Consider the following 7,156-nt stretch of genomic DNA (forward strand, 5'->3'; position numbering starts at 1 on the left):
CAATCCGATATTAGTAGATTATCATTAACTCACTATGAGCTTTATATATATACATATATATATATTAATATTAATATGCCCATATGAATTACTATATGAATTGTATGATGAATGATATTATTATTGAAATGAAAATTGTTACCTAATAAATCAAATATAATAATATGTTAAGATCCACATCAATTTTATTTTATACCAAATATGTGATGGGATCGAGGTTGTGTACAACTTAATTAATGGGTTATTGGTTTCTTAAATTACTTTAATATTATTTACTATGCCTATAAGACTATGCCACTATAGCTTATAGTCTAGATATGTAAGCCAAGCCCTTATGGTTTTATAATTAAAATGAAATTATTAACTAGTAAGTGTAAAACGAAAAGTTCAAATAAAGGATATTTAAAAGTTTTAGGCCTTAATGTTTATTATAAATTAAAATAAATTAATAATTTAAGTTATATTTATTTTTTTATTATATTAATTTTTTTAAAAAATAAAATTATACTTAATTTAAGTGTAAATTATTTTAGTTTAATTTTTTAGGTCAATTAGGGTTTCGGCTAATTCAGGTTTGTATTAATTCAATTTTGATTGTTTTTAGATTTAGGTTAATTAGGGTTCAAGTTTTGGGTTATTGACTTTTTATGATCATATCGGGTTGAGTCAGGTTTTAATTCGAGTGAGCTAGGTTAGTTTTTTGGGTTCTGATCATAATTAACATATGTAGTCTAAAATAATAATTAAGATGAAAGATGATTTTTTAAAAAATGCTTTACTTGTATATATTCAAAAAGAAATTTCAAAAAGTTTTAGTATAAATGAAATAATTTATGATTTTAATGCAATAAAAGAACAAAGTATGCAATTCAAATAATGTTTTTTTAAATTTCTTCTAGTTCATCTTTATTTAATAGAAAATTTTCTTTAATTTAATTTTACAAAATATGAAAATATCAGTATTATCCATTATTTGAGCCCTTTCATGATTTTTTTGGTTTTGTCTTTATTAACAATGTCCCTAAAACTTACAAAAAAAAAACATACAAATAAAATTTATAGGCATAAAGTTTACAACCCAATATATACAAAATTTGTATGATGATAAACATACATAACAAATTACATAAATATCCCTAATATAAATGACATTGTATAATGCACTACGTAAAAGTAAAAAATAACAATATAACTCTACATGATATGTCAAATTATCAAAATGCTACTTAAATAGATAACATACTTTGGACATAATAACAATAGGGTTAATATGTAATTTAACCATTGAATTATACCAATTTTTATGATTTGGTACCTATTGAAAAAAATTCATGATTAGGTTTAGGTATTCAAATTTTGATTTCATCATGCATTTTATCACACATCTTTAATACTATTAGTCAAAATGCTGACGTGACTTAAATAATAAAAAATAATGCACAAATTGTCATATTAATTGCCACGTGTATACAAAATGTCACATCATATTTATTTTTATTTTTATTTTTTGAAATTAAAAATAAATAAATAAATAAATTTGAAAGAGAGAAAAATAGAAAAAGAAAAGAGAGAGAGAGAAATAGTGAAAAAGAATAGAAAGAAATAGATAAGGATAAGAAAAATGATGAAAAGAGTGACTTGCATTTGTCTAGTTCAAATTGAAAGCCGATCAATCTAATAAAAAAAAATTTACTGCCTCTGAAGCAATGTCATTTAATGGCATGAAATTAATAGATGGAAGATAATGATCGAAGTTATACATGTTGAGCCGCAAAAAAAAAGTTCTTTCCCCACCTAAGCTTCTTTAACTAGGTTTTTCTACCCATTCAGCTCGATTAGGCCAAGCTTTATTCAATTTTACCTTAAAAACAAGTTCAAATGGAACTGATAATAAGATGACAAGTTTTTATTCTAAAACTATAATTCTAGTTTAATGAATTTCACGTCAACAAAATTAATTATCAACAAGTATAAATTTATGTTTTCATTATAAAAAAACTACTATATATGGGAAGATTTTTAAATTTGCTATGTACAATATATCTCAAATAAAATAATGATAGTTAAATTGAAAGTGTTAGCAAAATTACGTGATCTTATTGAAAATGGAGTTTCAAATTTTAAAAGAATGTTTATCTAAACGTAAATTTAGGAAATGGGATTTAATTTGTTAGTGAATTTTTTTGTTTAGTTTATTTTGTTAGTAAGTGGTCTTTATTATTATTATTTTTTTTGGCTTAAAGCTAGATTATGTTAGTATATGCCCTAAAATGAATTGGATTAGGTAAGGGATATACTATTATTAATGCATTTCTATCACTTATTATTCATGTAATAAAATGTTTTCTTTCATCATTAAAATAAGGATAAAGAGTTATTAATACGTTAATTGGATGAAACCCATGGAACACAAAAGGCCTTACAAGGAAATTGTATAAAAGATTGCAATTATAAAATCTTTATGCATCAAAATCATTTTCCTAAAATTGTTCTTGGTCATTATATTGTTGTGACTGTGCAAAACTATACTCAAAGATTGGTATATATTAAGCTTTCTTAATTGTAAAGTAAATAGTTTGTCTCCAAGTTGAAGTATATAGATATTTGGGCATAACATATAAGTACTTGTTAAAGAATAAATTCACTAAACATGGCTCGTTATAATAACTATTTCACTCAAGTGTCAATGAAAACGTTCTTATGTGTAGTCGTGTAACTAATTTTTAGACTTGAGACATTATGTCATTTTATATGTGAATTATTATACTTAGATTTCACCTCAATGAGTCAAATCACCTAATGCCTAAAAATAATGCATTTGGATATGGTCTGAAGCATACATAGGTAGATGAATGGTCAAAAAAAGATTCATTATCTAAAGTAATATGAGAAGGTATATCTTATTTATTGTTGGCTTTAATCAATTCATAAAGTTTTTGGTCAAAATAAGATGAATTTAAAAGAAATAGTTTCTTACTAAATTCATACTTGTTGACTAAAAGCTGTAATAACTTAAATGAAAGGATTTCATGGGCAAACACTTTACCATACTCATAACCTTTTAGGATATGTAATGGAAATATCAAATTGCATTGATAGGCAGAATACCAAAGGATTATGTCAAGATTATCTTGACTTTTCAATATTTAGGTGCTCATGATGCATTACTAGATATTATTTATAATCTATGCATGTGTTATCTTTATTTGATCTAAATTTATGTTCATTCCCAGTATGCCAGAAATCTAATAACCACACACATTAAATCATACTGCTGTATTAAAATTGGGATTCAATTAAGTATGTGAAAGACTTGATTGAATACTTCAATTAAATTAAAAGGCTAATTATAAAATTATCGTAATTCTAAAATTAAAAAGGCATGGCATGACAAGGGTTATAAAACCATGTGAGTTGCATAACCCAGGGCAATTAAGTGGTTATTTTGTTTCCTTCACTTATTTTTCTTTTATACAACAAATGTTGAAAATAAAAGGAAGAGTTCCCCTTTTAAGGTTCGACCATAAAAGAGATAAAGATTTTTTTTAAATCACCTTACTAGCATGAGGGTTTTCTATACCTTAGATAAAAATTCAAACTTGTAATTATGCGAATCACTATTAAAGGTCAAACACTTAAGTGATTTTAAATCTTGAGATTTCTTGGTATTCAAACAAATCAAGAGCTATTCTAACTTAAGATAATGATATCTTTGACGTAATGTATGATCTTAATTTTATGATGATTATACAAATAATTTTTAGTTTCAAATATTTTTACCAAATGATCCTTAAAGGTTTTATTTTTATTTGTTTAATTTTTACTTTTTAATCTTTGTTTCATTTTGCATGAATTTTATTTTAGCATGATCTAAAACCAACAAGTTATGAAACTTTTATATATTTAGGTTTTATTATATTTGGTAGTAAACTTTTATTAGTAGATTATTGAATTTTTTTAAATTTTGATTATTAAGTTACTTTTCTTACTTCAAGTGGTGTTAAAGCAAAAAAAAGATTTATTTATGAACATTGAAGTAGAAAATGATTTGTTGGGAACTAAGCAAAATTTTTATTTGCTTTGAAGTAATCATTTTTTTTGTTTGACTACTAGAATTATTTTTTTCCTTTTTGTTCTTGTTTAATTTTTTGTTTTGAACGATAAAAGAAAAAAATAAAAATTATTGTCATTGAAAGAAGGTGAAATCTTTTGTTATTGATTGTCGATCTGACATACAACCTTTTCATCACTATGGAATCGATGCACAGACCCAGTTTTTCACTGCCATTTGCCATGCTTTCCATCGAAAAACAATGAAAAGTGTAACCTAAATCAATCTTGTTAGATTAGTGGTTATCTGTCATAGGATAAAAAAACCAACCTTAAATATCGTATCACCACTGTCGTATCAATCTATTGATAATTGTTATAAAACTTTTTAAGCACTCACAATTGTTGAGTCAGGTCATAATGCTTTGGATTATATGCATACAATGCTGACTGTTACTAAGTTCACTTACTAAAGTCATTTGCCACACTAATGTTGATCTTCAAATTAGCAAAGTTTTGGTAGACTCTTCCTTTACTAATTTTGCTCAATAAGGTTGTGTGGTACATAATATTGCAATTCTTAAATTAAAACTTTCTTTCTACTAAACTGTGATTATATCTATTTGATAAGGTAGTCAATATATTTGTTGTGGTCCTTGTTTCTAAGTTTTATTTTATTGAAAATAAAAAACTTTTCTTTTCCTTTCCTTGTATTTTTTTTTATCTTTATGGTATGGATTATAGCTTATTTCATTTATATTTTTATAGTTATTTTGTGTTTTTTCAACATTTACTTACCTATCTATTTCATTTTCCATCATGTCAAAGAATTAAGAAATTTTCCATTCTCATGATGTTGATAATTTATCCACCTATGATGAGATTGATGCTTTAACCACTATGACAAACTCTTTTTAAATAGAAAAGCTACTCAAATGTCTTATTTGAATGCCAAATTTGATCAAGTTTTTAAGTCTTAGGGTAAACAAAATATAAGCGATGAGATTGAACCTACAAAGTTGTTTGAGAATGTATCTACTCCATCCATACCTTTTAGGTTAATTTAATCTTAATGAATTTAAGACACTTGATACTTTTAGTCGACTTGTGTAATGTGCCCAAGCTATGAGAACATGAAGATCCTTTAAATTCATTGGTAGATGAAGGTAAGGGTGAGTTTTTTAAAAATGGTGATTCGTAAGAGCTTGTTATGACACTAGGCAAAACTTTGAACAACCTAAACATCATGATTGAGGTAATAGGACTTCTCTTAGATAACAAAATTCTTATCATAACTAGGGTAGGCATTATAACAGGTTTGAAAAAAAAAATTTTCAACATTAAGAAGGTTATATACCTAGTGTAGACACCCAATTTGGTCCAGGCCCGGATCATTTGGGCCTGATCCAAATAAGTGAGTCTATTTTCTTTTTTATTTTATTTTATTTTTATTTTTATTTTTTTTGTATTTTACAATTTTATTTTATTTCTATTTTTATTTATTATTATTATTATTATTTTTTATATATTTTTTTCTTTTATCTTAGGTATTTATTATTTATTTATTTATCACTACTATTTATTAATATATAATCTTTATTATTATTTTTTTTATTTTTTTTCTATTAATATTTATAGGTATATCAGATTATATGTTATAATTTATCTGTTATTTAATTTTAATTTATCTGTTAATTTTTTTGATTTATCTGATTTATCTTCATTTGATTTTTTTTTATTTTTTTTATTTATCCGGCTGGAAATTGGATTGGGATTCAATAAAAAGAGTCCATGTTGGATTCAATGATTGATCCCGATCCAAAGAGGAATTGAGATTGATCAGAAACTCTTCTGATCAATCCCTATAAAAGGATCCTTAGGAATAGAATACAATATATAGAGAAAACCGTGAGAAACTTATCAGTTTTCCTGCGAACTTTTGACGAAAAATTCAGATTTTGACGAAAAATTTTAGAATTCGGTGAATATTCAACTGGAGTTCTTTGAGTGTTTTAGAGAGAAGGGAGAGAAAAAGAAGAAAAAGAGAGAAGGAAGAGGTTCGATTTGATAGAAAAACGAAGGAACTAGCCTTATATACCCTCTAAAAATGACACCGTTTTTGCGTTAAATAACCTAGAGGATCCGCACGTTTTGTCAAGATCCAATCCGACCCGAGCATCGACCCATTTTTCGATCCGCTTTTTGACCCGCGCGTGTTATGCCTCCCCGAGCCTTAGTCGAGCCGAGCCGACGTCCTGAGCCGCTTTTCCGAGCCATTTTTCTTCCTTAAGTCGAGCCGAGCCGAGCCATTCTCCGAGCCGCTCCAGATTTTTTTTAATTAATTAATTAATTTATTTATTTTAGATTAGATTTATTTAATATTCTCTTATCTTTATTTTATTTTTATTTTTGTTTTACTTTTCTTTATTATTATTATTATTATTATTATTATTATTATTATTTTATTTTCACTTTTATTTTGTTTTATTATTTTATTTTCTTTAAATAAAATCCAAAAAAAATATTTTTCGGGAAAAGTTGAAGGTATCAATTTTTCTTAAAAATAAATTTTCAAAAAAAAGGTTTTTGAGGAAAAGTTGAAAGTATTTAAAAATAAATTTTCAAAAAATGGTTTTTGAGGAAAAGTTGAAAGTATCAATTTTTCTCGAAATTAAAAGTTTTCAAAAAATATTTTTGGAAAAAAGTTGAAAGTATCAATTTTCCTTAAAAATAAATTTTCAAAAAAACAGTTTTTGAGGAAAAGTTGAAAGTATCAATTTTTCTCGAAATTAAAGTTTTCAAAAAATATTTTTGGAAAAAAGTTGAAAGTATCAATTTTCCTTAAAAATAAATTTTTTTAAAAAAAGATTTTTGAGGAAAAGTTGAAAGTATCAATTTTCCTCGAAATTAAAAGTTTTCAAAAAATATTTTTGAGGAAAGGTTGAAAGTATCAATTTTCCTTAAAAATAAATTTTCAAAAATGAATTTTTGAGGAAAAGTTAAAAGTATAAATTTTCCTCGAGATTAAAATTTCTAAAAAATATTTTGGGAAAAAGTTGAAAGTATCAATTTTTCCTGCACAAAAGCAATTATTTTTTTCTCATTT

The sequence above is a fragment of the Durio zibethinus genome, chromosome 7 (genome assembly GCF_047325235.1).
Source record: "Durio zibethinus cultivar Kanyao isolate XHJ-2024 chromosome 7, ASM4732523v1, whole genome shotgun sequence".
NCBI classification, from domain to species: domain Eukaryota; kingdom Viridiplantae; phylum Streptophyta; class Magnoliopsida; order Malvales; family Malvaceae; genus Durio; species Durio zibethinus.